Genomic DNA, 21,660 nt, shown 5'->3' on the forward strand with positions numbered 1-21,660 from the left:
AGGAAAAGGATTAAGACACTCTACAGCCTTTCCCAGGGAAGCGATGGGCTCTCACTCACCAGTGTTCAGAGGCGGGTGAGGGACGGAGCAGGACTGGCCTTCAGGTCTGGCTGACACTGAGGGCCCTGTGCAGCCTCCCTCGTGTAACTCCCTACTAGAGTGGGGAGGAGGAGGCCAGACGAAGGAGCGAGAAGAGAAGAGGGTTTCCTCTCCTTGCCCTAAATGCCAAAGGGCAGTCTCTCTTGAGATATTCTACTGAAAAAAAAAAAAAAATTAAAAATCAAAACTTGGATGTGAGAACTTTTCCAGATAAGGGGACCATCTCTTAGTTCCAACTATGATTAAAGCGGAAACATAGAAAAGTTATCTTTAAAAAAATGAAACTAGAACACTTTCTAACACCTTACACAAAAATAAACTCAAAATGGATTAAAGATCTAAACGTAAGACCAGAAACTATAAAACTCCTAGAGGAGAACATAGGTAAAACACTCTCCGACATACATCACAGCAGGATCCTCAATGACCCACCTCCCAGAATATTGGAAATAAAAGCAAAAATAAACAAATGGGACCTAATTAACCTTAAAAGCTTCTGCACAACAAAGGAAACTATTAGCAAGGTGAAAAGGCAGCCTTCAGAATGGGAGAAAATAATAGCAAATGAAGCAACAGACAAACAACTAATCTCAAAAATATACAAGCAACTCCTACAGCTCAACTCCAGAAAAATAAATGACCCAATAAAAAAATGGGCCAAAGAACTAAATAGACATTTCTCCAAAGAAGACATACAGATGGCTAACAAACACATGAAAAGATGCTCAACATCACTCATTATCAGAGAAATGCAAATCAAAACCACTATGAGGTACCATTTCACGCCAGTCAGAATGGCTGCGATCCAAAAGTCTACAAGCAATAAATGCTGGAGAGGGTGTGGAGAAAAGGGAACTCTCTTACACTGTTGGTGGGAATGCAAACTAGTACAGCCACTATGGAGAACAGTGTGGAGATTCCTTAAAAAACTGGAAATAGAACTGCCTTATGATCCAGCAATCCCACTGCTGGGCATACACACTGAGGAAACCAGAAGGGAAAGAGACACATGTACCCCAATGTTCATCGCAGCACTGTTTATAATAGCCAGGACATGGAAGCAACCTAGATGCCCATCAGCAGATGAATGGATAAGAAAGCTGTGGTACATATACACAATGGAGTATTACTCAGCCATTAAAAAGAATACATTTGAATCAGTTCTAATGAGATGGATAAAACTGGAACCTATTATACAGAGTGAAGTAAGCCAGAAAGAAAAACACCAATACAGTATACTAACACATATATATGGAATTTAGAAAGATGGTAACAATAACCCTGTGTACGAGACAGCAAAAGAGACACCGATGTATAGATCAGTCTTGTGGACTCTGTGGGAGAGGGAGAGGGTGGGGAGATTTGGGAGAATAGCATTGAAACATGTATAATATCATGTATGAAACGAGTCGCCAGTCCAGGTTCGATGCACGGTACTGGATGCTTGGGGCTGGTGCACTGGGACGACCCAGAGGGAGGGTAGGGGAGGGAGGAGGGAGGAGGGTTCAGGATGGGGAACGCGGGTATACCTGTGGCAGATTCATTTCGATATTTGGCAAAACTAATACAATATTGTAAAGTTTAAAAATAAAATAAAAGTTAAAAAAAAAAAAAAAAAACGGAAAGCGGTAACATACTGTGATTTTAGAAAATGAGCAGGACTAGCTAGGAAAATTCCATCAGAATCTGTGAATGAAAAATAGGTATGCTTCGGAACCAAATGTGGTGGTCACGTGCTTAGCAGACACTGCAGCAGAACAAGCCTTACAGATGGCTCATGACTATCAGGAACTTGACTCCCGTCACTTACATGGTGACATTCTAAACGTGTACGAAACATTTCTAGAGTTTTCAGTAAACAGGCCATGGTGGAATGATGAGTGTTTTATTTTAGTAGAGGTATGCATCTCACTTCCAGTGAAATGTCCGCCCAGAAGTCTCTGATAGAGAGCATATAGAATCACTGATGCAATCACTGAAAGAATACAGGGAAATGATCCTAGTTTTCATGCATTTGCGTCAATCAAGAAAGGGCCTTCAGAGAGGAAGCCATGTAACCATTGCTTCAGACACTTTGCAATCACATGTGCACTTAGCCGTGAACACACAGGGTGCTCCAGGCTCCTGTCAAGCTCTGATGTTGCACTGTACTCTTAAAAGTACAGTAAAAAGTGCCATGTTTTACAGTTTGACTCTAGGAAGAGAGACTGGATATTTCCAGGGATCCTTAGTGGGCAGAAGGACTAGAGACCCCGTCCTCGTGGGTTTTTACAGCACACAGGTCTCTGTGTACAATTTTGAGACACAAGTACACATTTGAAGGAATTTGGTGGCTGTTGCATACACTTCCAGATGTGTGTCTATTTTTCCCTCTGTGAGTAAGGATAGGAAATCACACCGGGTTCTTAGTGTGTAACTCTCAGCTGGTTTAGTCCATGCGCAGAACTCTTAACATGGCTGTGGTTCTGCTAAGTGGCGTCATTCGTGTCCGACCCTCAGCGACCCCATGGACTGCAGCCCACCAGGCTCCTCCATCCCCGGGATTCTCCAGGCAAGAACCCTGGAGTGGGCTGCCATTTCCTTCTCCAATGCTAGGACACTCCAATTGCATGTCTGCCTTTGGGGTACAGTGTGGGGTCATGAAATAGAGAATTCTAGCATTCACTGATGGCCTTCTCTGGGCAGAGCCTCTACAGGCCACATACATAAATTTCTCCTTTAATGTTCACAGAAATTAATTAAATCGATAACTTCATTGTTACATCCTCAGTAAGGAAATATTTCAATGACTATTCACAGAAGTTTTGCTTTTACTAGGCGCTGTTCTACATCCTGGGGCTCAGTATTGCTCAAAACACACAAACTTTGACCCTATTTGGCTTACATCCTGGTGTTGGGGAGAGAAAATAAGTAAGTGGCAAACAGATGCACAATATGACCTCATATAACAGTAAGCACATGAGGAGCTTACAGCAGGATGACAGATGGAGTCCTCTGGAGGGGGCAGCATGTGGGTTGGGGGCTGTTTTTCAGAAAGTGATCAGGAGGTGCCTCATTGAGTGGACCTGGTGGAAGTGAGAGGATGAGCTAGCTTTAAGTAGTTAAGGAACTTTCCCAAAGTCATCTTGGTAATTCACCTGCAGTACTTTAAAAACCTGGGGAGCTTGTGGGAGAATGGCTACAGGTACATGTATGGCTGAGTGCCCTCACCGTTCATCTGAAACAATCACAACACTGTTCATCGGCTATACCCCAATCCAAAATAAAAAGTTAAATGAAAATAACTTGTACTTCCCTAAACTAATAATTTAATAGGGGCGATGTTTGGCATTCATATCATATCGTATTTCTTAAAATTTGTCTCTGGTATCAAATATTAACTCTTTTTATGAACTTATCTTGTGGCTCGATCGTAAAGAATCCACCTGCAATGCAGGAGACCTGGGTTTTGATTCCTGGGTCAGAAAGATCCCCTGGAAACGAGAATGATTACTGACTCGAGTATTCTTGCCTGGAAAATTCCACGGGCAGAGGAGCCTGGAGGGCTACAGGCCATAGTGTTGCAAAGAGTCGGACACGACTGAGAGACTTCACTTTCTTTCTTTCTATAGTTCCTTTTGGAGAAGGCAATGGCAACCCACTCCAGTGTTCTTGCCTGGAGAATCCCATGGACAGAGGGGCCTGGTGGGCTACAGTCTATGGGGTTGCAGGGAGTCAGACACGACTAAGCAACTAACACACACACACACACACACACACACACACAGACTTCCTCGTCCATCAGCTGCTCCCCTGCTCGGCTCTGTGTGGATCCTGACCAGCTGCTCATGGTGAATCCTAGCACTTGGCCTCCCATGCTGGCCTTTCCCGTTCATGCTGCCCCAGAGACGCTCCAGTACTCCTGATGTATAAAAAGGGGTCCCTTGTACAGAGCTATCAGATGCCCTTGACATCAGCCCGAGCCAGGCACTGGCATCCCCAGCTCCCTTTCTTCACCCCCGGGTCTGTGACCCTTGTGCTGGCATCATGGGCCCATGGGCCAACATGAAGTACCATCCAGCACAGAGCCCTCCCGCTAGGCTCAGCTTTCTGGGGAGCCCAGACCTTGACGCCCCCTCGTAGACTCCAAGATCCTTGGAGAGAGATACCCTATTTCCATTTTTCATCTCTCTTCAGGTCGCAAATAGAGTTATTCTCCTGAGGGTTAACAAGAAGCTATCATGTTTTTGGTTAAATAGTGAACTATGGCCATAAGAAATGCAGCAATTGCTTTTAAAAAGGCCTAGATATAAGCTAGGTTGCTGCTGGTTATCAGGTAGGAAAGGGGCTGGGAGCAATGCAGCCATGGGAGTACAGTGTGAGATTTAGAAAGGCTGATGGATAATATGAATCTGCTGAAAGTCCAGAATCAAATAAAAGCAAGTTCTCAATGAATCCGGGCGGACTACCCAAAAGCCCCACCCAAACGCCAATCGCCTTGTGTTTGCCTCTTTTTTCCAAGCACCTTGGGAATCTTGGTGGTTTTCATGTCTGGAAACTTTCCCAGACTTGCTGTTTTGTAACCTTCTACCCTTCTCTGCAGAAACTACTGTCTCCTCTACCCAGAAAGTCGCTTCTTATTGGGAACAGGCTGAATCCCAAATCAGACGTCACAGGGCCCTAAGCTGCATCATGGACTGGGTCGAGGCTATGTTAGCCTGAAATGCATACAGCCATCAGAGAGGGCAAAAGACACAGAGAACGAATCTTTCAGACCCAGTTTTACTGGATAAGATCATAAATGCAATGCTAGCTGTATTTTAAAAATTCTGAGGACTCAAAAGGCAAATCTTAATTAGTAGCTGCCCCACACCAAGCAGGAGTCACATGGATAGTCTGAGAGAAAACGGAAATCCTCCTTTTCCAAAGAAAATAATTATTTCATATTCCAAACTGTAAAAATCAAAGCAACGGCAACCAACAAACAAACACTCTAGTCTGCAGGCTGACATGTTTGATTACAGAAGTGAAGTCACTGCAATAAATAAAGCGACACTTGTCAGAAAAGGCCTTGCGCTGCGTGAAGCCTTTCTCTAATTTCCTCTTTGTCTACTATTAGCTTATCCCTCTGCCTGCCAATGCAGGAGATGCAAGAGATGAAGCCTCGATCCCTGGGTTGGGAAGATCCTGTGGAGGAAGAAATGGCAACCCGCTCCAGTATTCCTGCCTGGACAATTCCCTGGGCAGAGCAGCCTGGGAGGCTGCCATCCATGGGGTTGCAAAGAGCCGGACACAGCGGAGCATGGGCACGAAACACTCCTTTCCCTCTAAGGCCCTCACGTTCCCTAAAGGCTTGTGGTTAGTTCATCCTTCTAAAGGATACATGTGGGATGTTTTTAAGGACTCTTTTTCTCTTTTCCTGGACTATTTTTCTTTATAAATACATTTTCATCAGTATCTGCCAACTGGCTAACTACCTAAATAGGACTAGGATCTCTGCTTGATGCACTGAGCAATAATCACGATCCTTCTCATGGGATCATGAGATGGGATGGGACAAAAGACTGCTTAGCAAGTCTTGCACTATTTCACGTGGGGCCCTAATGACTCGGTGACATGGTATTATTATGGCCATTGACAATACTTCTCTGAAAAAACTGGCCCACAATTATACTATTAGTAAGTGGAGGCACAGAGAAGGCAATGGCACCCCACTCCAGTACTCTTGCCTGGAAAATTCCATGGATGGAGGAGCCTGGTAGGCTGTAGTCCATGGGGTCCTCTAAGAGTCGGGATACGACTGAGCGACTTCACTTTCACTTTTCACTTTCATGCATTGGAGAAGGAAATGGCAACCCACTCCAGTGTTCTTGTCCACAGAATCCAAGGGACGGGGGAGCCTGGTGGGCTGCCGTCCACTGGGTCGCACAGAGTCGGACACTACTGAAGCGACTTAGCAGCAGCAGCAGCAGCAAGTGGAGGCAATGGAATATAAAGATTGTCTGATGTCAAAGCTCACGTTCTGTGATGGCCTCCAGGTTTTTTCCCATGCAAGGACATCTGGACTCAGGTAGGACATTTCCAAGTGGTCACTGAGTCTAATTAATTAACCAGTGATTTTCTGCTTTCACCCAACAGCTGTACAACTTGAGACTTATAATCACACTTGGGAAAAGACTGCCAGAGAGGTAGAGAAGCTAAAACGTACTTAAATACATCTGATTACAGTACTGCTTTTATTTCTGTAAAGGCTGCCAAATGAATTATTAATAAAATCTGTTTAAGATTCTTGCCCTGTTTTAAGTCATACTGAGTATTAGTCTTCTGAGTACTTAACAATATAACAATATACTGTTGACTACTGATCAAATATTATCATCCTTGATTTTGAGATTACTGAGTTCCTATTTTTTTGCATTTAAGGTTGTCAATAACTGTCCCTTGTTTTTACTTTTCATATCAAAAATGCATAGTGTCTAGTACAGCTATCTCAGTTCAGTCGCTCATTCGTGTCTGACTCTTTGCGACCCCATGGACTGTAGCATGCCAGGTCTCCCTGTCCATCACTAACTCCAGGAGTTTACTGAAACTCATCTCCATTGAGTCAGTGATACCATCCAACCATCTCTTCCTCTGTCATCCCCTTCTCCTCCCGCCTTCAATCTTTCCCAGCATCACGGTCTTTTCCAATGAGTCAGCTCTTCGCATCAGGTGACCAAAGTATTTGAGTTTCAGCTTCAACATCAGTCCTTCCAATGAACACTCAGGACTGATCTCCTTTATAGCTATAGTCAAGGTCTGATCATTGACACATTCAGGATTTTGAAAACTTTTAACATTTATTTTCAATAATTATCAATTTTCTACCTCATATAAGAGTTGGATTTTCAGAAAGTCTAGTATCCGTGAACTGTTTCAAGTTTTATAAGATAATTGATGACATCAAACACTAATAAACTCCTTCCTTAAAAAAAAAATAACCTCTGGAAATGATTGAAATCTTTCATGCTCAGGCAAGATTTCAATAGTTTATTAAAATTCAATTATTCTCAAAATATTTTCATTGTGATTTTTAGAAGTATTTATGTTTTATATCGACTACCAAGAAATTCTAGTTTCAAATCCAAAGGCCCCATTCTAAGAGATCAGGTCATTTTTATATTTACATACATATACATACATATTTACATACATACATACATATACATACATATTTGTATGTATTGACCATTACAAAGGATGCAAATGGCTCAGGGTCTGAATTCTCATGTGGATCCAAACCTTCTCCTTGGCACAGAGATGCTCTCTCAAATCATCTAACTTTTCTGAGCCTTCATTTCCACTTTAAGTGTACACAGCAGTACAACTAGGGCAGAAGAAAATCATGAGACCACCGAAATCCCACTGGCGCCCTCAGCTGGCGTCTTCCCTCCAGGAGGGTGGGCTTCATGCTCCTGTTACATGGCCCCTGCTCAACATCACCTTGATTCTGAAACACCCTCACCACGACCCCCTGACTTGCTATGAAACACCCCTGACAATTTTACCATTTAATGGCCAAAATGATGGCTACTACAAGCAGAATTAAGGGCTGATGAAACCAAGAAAGCATTTAGCATATTAATGAGCTTTAACTCAAGGGGACTGAAGGAACAGTTTGAAGCTTCCCGGTAGACTGGTAGAAATAGCATTTGAGCAGGATATGTTTTTGTTATTGTTCAGTTGCTCAGTTGCATCCAACTCTTTGTGACTGCGTGGACTACAGTATGCCAGGCTTCCCTGTCCTTCACCATCTCCCGGAGTTTGCTCAAATTCATGTTCACTGAGTCAGTGATGGCATCCAACTAACTCATCTTCTGTTGCCCCCTTCCCCTCCACCCTTCAATCTTTCCCAGCATCAGGATATTTTCCAGTGAGCTGGCTCTTTGCATTAGGGAGCCAAAGTATTAGAGCTTCAGCATCAGTCCTTCCAATGAATAGTCAAGGCTGATTTCCTTTAGGATTGACTGCTCTGATTTCTTTGCTGTCCAAGGGACTCTTAAGAGTCTTCTCCAGCACTAAAGCTTAAAAGCTAGGTCTTTTAGTGTCCATCAAATAGCCCCAAGTAGACAGTTATATATGTCAAACACAGGTAGGAATGGTTCTTAATGAGAGAGTAGGATAAAAAGTTCATTTTATGCCAAAATGATACAGTTGAATCAACCCAATGGCATGCACTTTGAGGTGTTTTGTAGAACAAGTTTTCTAGTAATAAGAGGTCAACCATTTACTCTGTGTTATCTGGCCTCTGGGTCAAAGAGCAAATATCCTGCATACCACTGGCCAGAGAAAGCTAGGGAACAAATGACTCAGAGTAGGGAAATGCTTTTCAAGGGTCTTTTCAAATGAGTTAGCTCTTCGCATCAGGTGGCCAAAATACTGGGGTTTCAGCTTCATCATCAGTCCTTCCAATGAACACCCAGGACTGATCTCCTTTAGGATGGACTAGTTAGATCTCCTTGCAGTCCAAGGGACTCTCAAGAGTCTTCTCCAATGCCACAGTTCAAAAGTATCAATTCTTCGGTGCTCAGCTTTATTTATAATCCAACTCTCACATCCATACATGACTACTGGAAAAACCAAAGCTTTGACTATCCTCACTGAAACTTGAAACTGTCTCTTTTTCAACCTGGAAATGTGCTTAAGTAGATTTCTATACTGAACTCCAGACCTAACTAAATACGTATCAATGTAGCTTTTCTCCAGATTCAGTATTTTTCAAAGCTTCCTAAATGATTCTTCACTAAACCAAGTTGGAAACCACTGCTCATCTAATGGGCTATCTCATGATGGACCGACAAATGTCCTCGTCACGACATGGGCGTCAGATACAAGCTGAAGGATTGAGAATGTCGAGGGCAGATTGTTACCTTGCCAGGAAGACAAGAAAGCGAGAGACAAGCCAACTAGAAGTACCCAGGCCGGAGGCACTTTGAATGATTGCTCCAGAACTGTCTGCACTTGCGGAGTGCCAGGGTTTAAGAGCGAGGACAGTGTGGTAACTTTCCTAAAGTCGTACTCCTGATACTCTGAATATACACTTCGAAAATGATCATTTAGAGCTTTTTTCATTTTCAACCTTCTTCACAACCAAGATAATCACGATGGTGTGATCACTCACCTAGAGCCAGACATCCTGGAATGTGAAGTCAAGTGGGCTTTAGAAAGCATCACTAGGAACAAAGCTAGTGGAGGTGATGGGATTCCAGTAAATTAAAGTAAATAAAAACCACCCTCAGGCTTCTCAGGTCTGAATCACTATCGGAGAGGAGGGAGCCACAGGAGCCGAGTATGTTTTAGCTATTTTCCTTCAGTTTTGTGTTAAAGCAAAATTATGTGAAAATGATGAATAAGGTTGAATAAAGGAATAACTGTAGGTAGGTATTCCTATGTCTTTAGAACTTGCCTTGTATATCTACCTATCCATCCATAGACCCACTGAGAGAAGAATATACAATTAAAATTTTACATTTATCCAAAAGATTTAACACATTTTAGGTAAAAAAAAAATCAATAAAATAAAAATAAAAGTTTCTAAACTTTCATTTAATCATGTGCTTTAGACATTTAACATCTGAGGCACAACACTGAAGACCACTAACCAACGTGGACCCAGAGGGAGCAACGAGAAAACCCTGGCAGAAGAGGCAGATAGGATAAAATCATTTTCTGTCTGTTACTCTTGAAAATCCCATCTGTGGAGGGGGCAGGAAAGTGACATTAAATATAACACGGAATTAACTGGTAACTTACTTTACTTGATAATTTCTACAGGATTTCCTTCCAGGCTATACCTTTCCCAAGGGTACTGCTTATCACCTAATATCTTGTACAGCTTTATGAAATACATTATGATAATAGAAAATAATCACATTCTGAGGTGTGTTGGTATGTTTTTAGTGTCGTGATTTCTATGAAGATGTGTCTTTTCAACTAATTCTACCAGTTAAGTATCCCTATCAGTTTATATAGCATGAAAATGAAATTTGAAGACCTATGACAATGCACAGCAGACCACAGCTATGAGCTGAATTTAATTTTGCAGCTTAGCTTCATTTTAAAATTCTACTGTGACATATTTAGCTAGAGAAAGATATCAAATCCAACTCTTGTGTATTTTATTATAATTCAACTCAATGTGGTGTTACTTCATGTGACCTTAAAATGCTGGATATGCAACTTCTGATGTAGGGCTATATTTTAACTGTAAGGATTCAATCTGAATGGCCATTATTTTTTCAGGTAATTTATTTTTTACTGTCCTGGTTTCTATAATTCCTGATTTCATTGAAATAGCAAATCTACTCCAAAAAGAATAACTATTTAGCCCATAATGTTATACACTGAAATTGGATCCTACACTTTTTCTGAATCTGTAGTATTCAAAAGAATCTAGATGGATGGTTATCCATGTGTTTATGTAAGAATGTTGTCTAAGCAAAAGAATCCCTATTAGTTGCCAGGCAGGTGGACGATGGTGCCCTCGTTCAGGCAGCTTGTCCCTCGAATGTGCAGAGAGCCCAGCTTCCTGATGGGAGAACGGGGCTCCCACCCAAAGAGGGCAGGGAGTGTGGTGCCTTCATCAGCACAAATCTGGTTTCGTCCTAATGACTGCAGTGTATAATTCTGATTTACACTTGAAGGATGGAGCGAAATGTGTTCTCTAGGTTTAACTCAATGAATCCTCCCACAACAAATGCTTTCCAATGCTTCCTGCACAGAAGCTGTGAAACCTAAAACAGTACTAATAATGCAAGCATGGCTGAACAGCGAGGAAATGAGAGTGCTATTACCTTATCTCATATGTTCTATCCATGTACTACATTATGAGGGCAAAATAGTAAGAGTTGACATTTTCCACTTGAAATGATAAATAAAATGGTGATTATCTGAAATACAGATTCATATTTACTGCCATCAATGATAAATCTCTCTCTAAAGGGATATAGTACCTGGTGACTTCAGATAATAATTGGATGAAGGCATTGTTATTAGCAAAACTTTTAAAAGCTAAGCCTTCAGAACATGAAAACAAACTTCAACAAAATTTTTTTAGTATTCAGGTAAGCATCGCATGACCTAAAAGCTTTGCACCTTAAGAGAACATTTTTCGTGTGGCAACAAAAGTGGCTGAAATGAGGACTGGTGATGTCCTGGGTAAGAATCTGCCTGCCAGTGCAGGGGACATGGGTTGGATCCCTGGTTTGGGAAGATCCCACCTTCCTCGGAGCAACTAAACCTGCGCGACACAACCACTGGGCCCCGCTCTGCAGCCTGAGGGCTCAACTACTGAGCCTCTGGGCTGCAACAGCTGTAGCCGCGCACCCAACAGCCTGTGCTCTGCAACGCGAGAAGCCAGGGCAACGAGAAGGCCCCTGCCACAGCCAAGAGCAGCCCCGCTAGGGCAGTCAGAAAAAACCCTGTGCAAGAGCAATGAAGACACAGCACAGCAAGAAATAAGTAATAACTAAGGTGAGTAAGTTCAGTTCAGTTCAGTCGCTCAGTCGTGTTCGACTATTTGTGACCCCATGAATCGCAGCACGCCAGGCCTCCCTGTCCATCACCAACTCCCGGAGTTCACCCAGACTCACGTCCATCCAGTCGGTGATGCCATCCAGCCATCTCATCCTCTGTCGTCCCCTTCTCCTCCTGCCCCCAATCCCTCCCAGCATCAGAGTCTTTTCCAATGAGTCAACTCTTCACATGAGGTGGCCAAAGTACTGGAGTTTCAGCTTTAGCATCATTCCTTCCAAAGGAATTCCCAGGGCTGATCTCTTTCAGAATGGACTGGTTGGATCTCCTTGCAGTCCAAGGGACTCTCGAGAGTATTCTCCACCACCACAGTTCAAAAGCATCAATTCTTCTGTGCTCAGCTTTCTTTGCAGTCCAACTCTCACATCCATACATGACCACTGGAAAAACCATAGCCTTGACTAGACAGACGGACCTTTGTTGGCAAAGTAATGTCTCTGCTTTTGAATATGCTGTCTAGGTTGGTCATAACTTTCCTTCCAAGGAGAAAGCGTCTTTTAATTTCATGGCTGCAGTCACCATCTGTAGTGATTTTGGAACCCAAAAAATAAAGTCTGACACTGTTTCCACTGTTTCCCCATCTATTTCCCATGAAGTGATGGGACCAGACGCCATGATCTTTGTTTTCTGAATGTTGAGCTTTAAGCCAACTTTTTCACTCTCCTCCTTCACTTTTGTCAAGAGGCTTTTTAGTTCCTCTTCACTTTCTGCCATATGATGGTGTCATCTGCATATCTGAGGTTATTGATATTTCTCCCAGCAAACTTGATTCAAGCTTGTGCTTCCTCCAGCCCAGTGTTTCTCATGATCTACTCTGCATAGAAGTTAAATAAGCAGGGTGACAATATACAGCCTTGACGTACTCCTTTTCCTATATGGAACCAGTCTGTTGTTCCATGTCCAGTTCTAACTGTTGCTTCCTGACCTGCATATAGGTTTCTCAAGAGGCAGGTCAGTTGGTCTGGTATTCCCATCTCTTTCAGAATTTTCCACAGTTTATTGTGATCCAGTCAAAGGCTTTGACATAGTCAATAAAGCAGAAATAGATGTGTTTCTGGAACTCTCTTGCTTTTTCGATGATTCAGCGGATATTGGCAATTTGATCTCTGGTTCCTCTGCCTTTTCTAAAACAGCTTGTACATCTGGAAGTTCATGGTTCATGTATTGCTGAAGTCTGGCTTGAAGAATTTTGAGCATTACTTTACTAGTGTGGGCTGCTGCTGCTGCTGCTGCTAAGTCGCTTCAGTTGTGTCCGACTCTGTGCAACCCCATAGACGGCAGCCCACCAGGCTCCCCTGTCCCTGGGATTCTCCAGGCAAGAATACTGGAGTGGGTTGCCATTTCCTTCTCCAACGCATGAAGGTGAAAAGTGAAAGTGAAGTCGCTCAGTCCTGTCCGAGGAGATGAGTGCAACTGTGCGGTAGTTTGAGCATTCTTTGGCATTGCCTCTCTTTGGGATTGGAATGAAAACTGACCTTTTCCAGTCCTGTGGTCACTGCTGAGTTTTCCAAATTTGCTGGCATATTGAGTGCAGCACTTTCACAGCATCATCTTCCAGGATTTGAAATAGCTGAACTGGAATGCCATCACCTCCACTAGCTTTGTTCGTAGTGATGCTTTCTAAGGCCCACTTGACTTCACATTCCAGGATGTCTGGCTCTAGGTCAGTGATCACACCATCGTGGTTATCTTGCTCATGAAGACCTTTTTTGTACAGTTCTTCTGTGTATTCTTGCCACCTCTTCTTAATATCTTCTGCTTCTGTTAGGTCCATACCATTTCTGTCCTTTATTGAGCCCATCTTTGCATGAAATGTTCCCTTGGTATCTCTAATTTTCTTGAAGAGATCTCTAGTCTTTCCCATTCTGTTGTTTTCCTCTATTTCTTTGCATTGATCGCTGCGGAAGGCTTTCTTATCTCTTCTTACTTTTAAAAAGTGGTTGAAATCATACACAGAGAATGATATGGAATAGATTGGTACACATTTGTTAAAAATTGACTATTGAAAGATGCATAGAAATTATTACTGAAGATGTGAGGAAGCAGGTACCAGAATGCATAGAGTAAAGACGATTGGCTGTAATGTTGGATACACGTTTCTCTCATGTGTTAACAGTGCTTTTCTTCTGTTCTCTTCCAATAATGAAGATGATAAAACATATTTTTAGAGGCCAATAAGTAAAGTTTTATGGTCTCAATATAAACAGTTTCTTGAATTAGAAAATATTATTTGATGGTTATGTGGGATGACTTAACCACTAATGGGGTGGCTACCTTGATTAGATTAAAAAAAAAAAAAAAAGACTCAAGCAGAATGGTTAGAGAATGAGAAAATTCATTCAACACATGATTTATGGGTAAGGTGTTGAGCAAAGAAGTGGAAGCCAGAGGTAAAAAGCACTGAAGGTGTCACTGATGTACTTCCTCCTATAAAAGCAAGAGTCCTCTAATGTGGCAGGCTTTCCACAACACTTTAGTTGACATATGGAGTGGTCATGAGACTTACTTGTAACACAGAGTTTCATTGTTTAACTCACAGTACAAACTTGGGAAGTGCTGTGAAACTTACAGTTTCTCATTTTGCTTCTGATAAATTTGCGAATCTTTTCTAGGTCTTCATGTGTGATGGTATAGGTGATGCATTGAAGGATTTCAGGGGGGTACCATTTGCATGACTTACAATTTGTAGATTCACATTTCTTTATTCCCCCTCACATTTTGAATTGGTAGCAAAATCTTGAGCAAGGGGGATTTTAATATATATATATATATATATATGTATATATAGGCAGAAGTGCTACACCCAATAGTGGCTGGCTTGACTCTGCTGTATCACGTGGCTACCAAAGGAAAAAACAATCGAGTGGATATTTTAGAAAAAAATGAAGTTCTCTATTTTATTAGGGTTATGCAATTTTTTACCAGGCACAAAAATATCTCGCCCTATTTTTTTTTGAAGCAACTTGGGTTTTATAGAGAACATTTTGAAAACAGAGGTTTGGAAGTGTTTTCATTTCTTTATTGCTTTATTTAGGGAAAAAAAAAAAACAGTATCATAAATACAGTCATATCTACACACTTACACATAGTTGGAATTAAAATGCATTCTGTTTAAAAATTATTCACATGAGGAGTTTCAGTGAGTTTTGAACATATTTAGTTAAAAATGTAACAATGACCCACCTTCTAGAATTGCTTGATATCAATGAAGAAATGTACTACTCACATTTCAAGAAAAAAAGCTTTGTCTAGTTAGTGAATGTGATTCAAACATTAAAACTATGACTCCATGGGCAGCCTGATGGCTCAGACAGTAAAAAAATCTGCCTGTAATGAATGTGACCCAGGTTTGATCCCTGGGTCAGACAGATCCCCTGGAGAAGGAAATGGCAACCCACTCCGGTATTCTTGCCGAGAGAACCCCATGGACAGAGAAGCCTGGTGGGTTACAGTCCATGGGGTCACAAAGAATTGGGCACAACCAAGCAACTAACACTTTCATTTTTGTGAGCACAACATGTATGTTAAAACACTCACCCAGTCTGACCTCAATCTCTTTTTCTCCTCAAATGGTGGAATCCTCTGTCCTTCTCTTCAAGGTCACATCACAGAGCAATGGTTTTCAATCCCAAGTAGTTGCTGTGGCCCCATCAGGATCAACTGAGTTAGCCTTTCTAAAGGTAAAGCATGGGTACCTGTATTTAGTTTCTTCCCAGTTGACTCTGAAGCACAGAGAGCGTCTGGCTTGGTCTTGTCACTCCCAATAACTGGGCATGATCTCCGGAATCCCCAAGCATGCTCTGATCACCATCTTCTGCTCTCAGATCAATCCCTTTGGTAATCTCACTTGAATAATTCTTCAGCCTCTTCAGATCCTTCAATCCACCGACCCTACCAACTTTCCATTATTCGTGGCTCTTCATGTTTGTGTTACCTCCTTATCCAATTTAGATTTCAAGCTTCCTCAATCCATTTGCTGAAGTTTTCTTCTTCATAGCTTACGGGCAAACTCCCAAAAGGGGATGACTGTAGTTCACATCGAACTCTTTGATTGCCTCTGAAGTTAATCTCGGGCAGACAAAAATTCACATCCTTACCCACTGGTCTGAATTTAAACATAATTGCCAAAACCCAAATTTGTTTGTGTAAAAATTGCACATGGAAGACTGGCAAGGAAAAAAAAAAATAAAGACATAGAGATATGGAAATCTTTTTAAAAAAATATACTTCTAGGTAAAAAGAAATCCAACACAACAATGACAAGTTCAGAGACTTAGAGAAGCGTGATATTTAAATGTCCCAGAAGAGAGTCTCAGAATGGACGGATGGACAAAATGATCAAATTCTGGGGGAAAAAAAGAGAGAAATGGAGACCTATGTTTACACAAAACTCTGCACAGTAAATTCTTACAGTAGCTCTAGTCATAACTGCCAGAAATTGGAGACATCTAAGTGCCCTTCAAGGAGTAAATGCTCACACAGTGGGGATTGTGTACAATGAGGCCTACTGAGTGCTGGCAGGGACCAGCTATGCAAACACACAAGGCCGTGCGTGGATCTCAAGGAATCATGCTGAATACAGGAAGCAAGTCTTGCCAGTTCCCTCCTATACCGTTCTCTTCGTGCAGCAAAGTCAAAAAGGCAGCTGCAGGAATGGACCGCAGACCCAGGGTGCAGTGAGAGAGGGGCCCAGCAGGGACTGATTATGAAGGGAGAGTGCCAGGAATGTGAGGTGAGGAAGCCTTCTGAATCCTGGTTAGGGCAGTAGGCCCACTAATTTACCCACGGGTTAGATTCAACTGCATGTCAAAAAAAAAAAACAATGTCAAACTGTAAGACCATTAAAAAAAATCGTGCTGAGAAAATGCATTCATTAAGGGTAAGACTTCATTATTCAGAACTTTAAGGAAATAGTGCAAAAGGTTTAGGAGAATCTAGGGCTGATGAAATATAACTTCCACTTACCTGTGATGTCTTTAAAAATCTTTTTAAAGGATTTATATTTTATTTGCAAAGAAGGATAAAAAATGTAGTAAATTTTTTAAACCAAAAAAAAAAAAAAAAAAAAAACCACGTAATAAGTCAGGGTATATTCCAAGTGACATGTGTCTGGAGAGCAGCTGGGGTCCTGGGGCCCCTCAACCCTCGGGCCTGTGGGTCAGAGCAGCTCTTATTCCTGCTCTGCAGACCCCATTTCTATTATCCTGCCATCTCCCCCATGTGACTCGTGAGCAGTGAAATGATTCATACATTCGAACCTTATGAAAGTCAGTTCTTATTTCACAGTATTCTGAGACACTTCTTATCTTCCTTCCTATCTTTTTCAAAAGGCTTTCTTTCCTCCTAAGAAGCTATTTCTCAAAACCAGATTTATTCCTGAAAGAATCCCTCTTCTCATTACTGATCTCATCTTAGCTGGCAAACTTCTGTTCTTTCCTTTGGCATGAAGGAGAGCTGAATCCATCTCAGACAATATTCTGGACATGGCAGCCTGGGGTCTTGGCATCCCATGCCATTTACCCTTGGTAAATGGTATACAGCTTCCAAACATCCCAGGCTTTGGGGTTCACTAACTGAGATGATGGTCAAGCATTTAGAACATTTAGGAGGAAAAAAAAAATCTCAAAATGTTTGGGAACTGGATCATTTTTTTAAAAGACAAAGAATATATAATTTAATTCAAAGTAGAATTCAGCAAAGAAATATTTTGAGTAAGTAAGTTTATATGTATAAAGAGACCCTGGACTTTCTGTTTTCAACTGGAATATTTGAAATACAGGGTTTCTGCATTCTATCATGAAGAATATAATCTGTCCTTGGGGCAGGTTCCTGGGTTTGTTTTTGTTTTAAGTTATAGTGATTAAGGCCAAGTCCGTATATATTGCTTTTTCAAATGCCCCAAATGGAGGCAAAGTTACAAATAAATACATTTCAGACTGAACTAGTTCTACTCACAATAGTCTTATTTCTCTACCTGCCCCATACAAGTGTTCTGGTAACCTGACTGGCTTTCCTTCCCCAGATGGTTCAGAGACCCAATTTCCTTGGATCTTAGGCCTTCACCAACCCCTGCATTTTCAGTTCTCTCCTCCCAGCCAACAGAAGGAAAAGGCAGAGAGGAGAAGTCATACTTCCTGCTGCACTGGCCAAGAAGGGACTTGGAACATGTCTACTCACATTGCATGGACTTCACCCTGAACTTGTCCCGTTTCCATCTAGATGTGGGGGCCTGGGGAGTGTAGCCTCTGGCTCACAAATAAGTAACCATATGGCTGCACCACAAATGTTCTTTTAGAGGTGGGAGCCATTGTGCAATGCACCCCTTGTACATAAAGTTAGGTTTCTTTCTACAAAAACTGGTATTTATTACCGAAGGGAAAAAATGGGTTAATCCCAAGTGAGTTGCACCTCAGAAGGGAGGAGAGAGAAATTCTTCTCCCTCTGGGACCAGGGAAGTACAGGGGCCCAGACTCTGGGACAGTGAGACACTTTAGAGACGTCCACTGAGACAGGGTAGATAGGCCTTCCACACCTGCAAGCCAGCATGAGTTAGGCAAGGATTCTGAGATCAGGCAAGACCTGGCAGTTACACGCAGCTTCTAGCGGGAGGTGTTAGTCGCTTAGTTGTGTCTGACTCTGTGATTCCATGAACTGTAGCCAGCAGGCTCGTCTGTTGGTTATTTTTCCTGTATTACTTCTATTATCTCTAAGAATTTGGTCAAGTCTTGTAAAAGTTAGAACTTCTTCTTCTGGCTATGAGGTGAGAAAATTGGGAAGATGGCCCAAGTTGGGGTCATCTGAGCTGGTCTCCAGAAAAAACACAATGATGCCCAGAGGAGCGGCAGTCACCACCATCAGGGCAGAGGCCCCAGCACGGTGACAGGATGAGACATCTGGAGCGCAAGAACCCGAGGCATCCGTTTGTGGATGTGCCTGCGGCAGAGCCTGGAAAACTGTGACACTGGCTCCACCAAGCCCACAAGAAGTTTGTGTTTGGGAGATTTGGCATAAAAATGAAACATGCTAACTCTATTGCCATGCGTAGGTGATCAAGATAAAACGGGTGCATACATATTATTTTTTAAATACTCTTAAACACAGTGAAATTTTTAAAAGTGACAACATACCATCATATGAGAGTTTTGTTCTGGGTGAGAAAGGAGAGAACAAGGTCCAAATACAGCGATCCATACGTGTGCGTGTTAAGTCCCTTCAGTCGTGTCTGACTCTTTGCGACTCTATGGACCGTACACCTCCAGGCTCCTCTGTCCATGGGACTCTCCAGGCAGGAATACTGGGGTGGGTTGCCACGCCCTCCTCCAGGGGATCTTCTTGACCCAGGGATCGAGCCCGCGCCTCCTGCACTGGCAGGTGAGTCCTTTACACTAGCACCACCAGGGAAGCCCTTATACACATTACACATTGAGAAAAGTAAGCCGAGTCAGAGTCTCACATGGTGGAGGTGAGGCACGTCCAGAGGGTGTAGGCAAACCCTGGGCAGATGGTGAGGAAGGGCCGGTGCCCTTTCAGACTTAATGTGGTCCTAACAGAGATGAGCAAACAAAGGTAGTAACCCTTGTCTTTCCTCCTAGGTCTCTGTACCTGGAACGTAAGTCCTGCTCAGGGATTTCCCCAGAAAGGTCTGTCTTCCTCTCTTCCAAGCTCTGTTGATTCACACGGGAAACCTAATTCTAAATCCCAAGAAGTGGATCCACAACACAAAAGGGAAATGAGGACTTCTGGTTTCCAGTAGAGCTTACTCCCCATGATGCTGTTTCACAGGAAACTCAGCTCCATCCCCCATTTCTCAGCCTCCAAGGTCTTAGAACAATCACGCCTTCCACAGGAGGACACTGCCAACCAGGATAGCAGACAGCAGTCAGAATGTGCCTTTATGACAGAAAATGAAGTGACGGCTATGATCTATGGCGGGTATTTCTCAAAATACCCCAGGGGAGATTTCACTCATGCTACAAAGTAAGAAATAACAGCAATAACAATCACCGCTGCAATAGGACATTTTAGACGGGCATTCTTTAAAAGCTTCTAAAATGCTACTGGGAGAGTTTTATGGCTGCGCCGAGTCAGAACTCAACCACGTTTAAAGCGAGGGGACGGGGGGATGGCGGTGAGCTGGAAGTGTCACAGGTCAGCACTGGCTCTGCAGTCTCTCTTTGTTGACAGTATCGCCAACTGAGCTCACGGACGCCCCAAGGAGACACACGGCACAGCTTGAGCTGTTCAAAACAATCTTACTATAAAAGCGACTTTCCTTTTAAAACCAAAAAGCACTTTCTGTAATGAGAGGTTAAAGCTAAGACACCAGTGAGTACTGCCAGCTTCTGTTTACTTCCTCCAATTTCCTGTTGCTCTGGGTAGGAATGAAAATTGGATATCAAAGACAAGAACTAGGGTTATTTTGCTGGATACCTATTCTCCTAAACATGAGGCTCTGAGGTCTTATGACCAGGAGCAATTCTTCAGAAAGTATGGAAAGTTGGTTCTCAGAACGTCCTCCAAGCCTCAGCTTTTGCTCAACACATCTAGTCACTAAAACATTTCTACCGAACGTTCCAGGACCCCAAATTGCAGCCAAACTACAAGATAGCTCTGTTGGGGCGGGGCACGCGTATCTGCAGCGGGGAGACAGAGGTATCTTGACTCCAACATAATCTGGGGTTTTCAGAGGTAAAAGCCTTAAAAGTGTCTGAGCCACCTACAGAGAAAGCAGTTAGATCTAATTATAGCTCTTAATAGAGAGAATTGGCTGCTTTGAGAAACGCAAGCCTGTAGGTTAAGAGCACTGTAAATCTTCAGAGATTCATGCCATCACAGGCTTCTTAAGAGTGATGCCCTTGTGCAGTCCTTATTTAGATTTCTTACAACTATTCTTGTAGAGTCTTCTTGAAAGTGGATGGTTTACAAATTCCCAATGTGTTTTCTGTATATCCCAACAGGCGCTTGGGTGACCTTTCTATCTTATAAACAGCAGATATTTTAGAGTTTGAAATAAGGCAAACAATCACCAAAGCTGTTATTATAAATCTTCATCTTTTCCAAGTGCTTGTATCTTCATATTATTAAAATAATGGCAATTTAGTGAAAAGCAAAGACATCACTTTGCTGACAAAGGCTCGCATAGTCAAAGCTACAGTATTTTTAGTAGTCATGTACAGATGTGAGAGTTGGACCATAAAGAAAGTTGAGCACCAAAAAAAATCAATGCTTTCAAACTCTGGTGCTGGAGACGACTCTTGAGAGTCTCTTGGACTGCAGGGAGATCAAACCAGTTCATCCTAAAGGAAATCAACCATGAATATGCATTAAAAGGACTGATGCTGAAGCTGAAGCTCCAACACATTGGCCACCTGATGCAAAAAGCCAATTCACTGGAAAAAACCCTGATGCTGGGCAAGATTGAAGACAAAAGGAGAAGGGGCAGCAGAGGATGAGATGCTTGGATGGCTTCACCAATTCAGTGGACAGGAACCTGGGCAAACTCCAAGAGACAGTGAAGGACAGGGAAGCCTGGCATGCTGCAGGCCAAGGGGTTGCAAAGAGCTGGACACGCCTTAGTGACTGAACAAAAGTTTAGTGAAACTGGTCATCTGTTAAAGGCTCTAGAGAACATATCTCATGAGAGATACCAACAATTTATTTTAAATGTGCTTATAAAGAATTACTTCTATATTCCCCTTTTATAGTGTTAAATCAAAACCTGTTTTCAGTAAGTCTGGTCAAGCAAAGGTAGAGTGAGTCCCAGTCATCAGGATTTTATGAGTAACTGGAAAGTAGAGCTAACATAAGATTGTATTATACGAACACATCAATGATTGATTTAGCTAGTTAAAGCACAGAACGTATGAGATTTAGTTACAGGTTTATAACCCCATGTCATCCACTTGGCTTTGCTCTCATTAGGAAGCAAAATATGGCATAGATCAGTGGTCCCCAAACTTCTTGGCATCAGAGACCACGTTTGTGGAAGACAGTTTTTCCATGGGCCGAGGC

The 21,660-nt window shown here is 42.4% G+C and overlaps 1 protein-coding gene across 45 annotated transcripts in view; it reads right to left on the bottom strand.

The window, feature by feature from the left end:
• The window catches only part of PRKN (parkin RBR E3 ubiquitin protein ligase), a 1,227,412-nt gene that overhangs the window by 514,419 nt on the left and 691,333 nt on the right, over positions 1 to 21,660 (bottom strand). Inside the window, exon 9 of one of the 45 annotated variants that reach the window (XR_015133423.1) lies at positions 60 to 252. The exons of 43 other annotated variants lie outside the window; for them this stretch is intronic. The gene's annotated coding sequence lies outside the window, so the exon portion shown is untranslated. Of the gene's footprint in view, positions 1 to 59; positions 256 to 21,660 lie in introns of all 45 variants that reach the window. One more of the 45 variants, XR_015133422.1, reaches the window with a different exon arrangement.

The sequence above is a fragment of the Bos grunniens genome, chromosome 9 (assembly GCF_055505025.1).
Source record: "Bos grunniens cultivar Pamir isolate PY7600 chromosome 9, Bosgru_T2T1.0, whole genome shotgun sequence".
Lineage (NCBI taxonomy): Eukaryota > Metazoa > Chordata > Mammalia > Artiodactyla > Bovidae > Bos > Bos grunniens.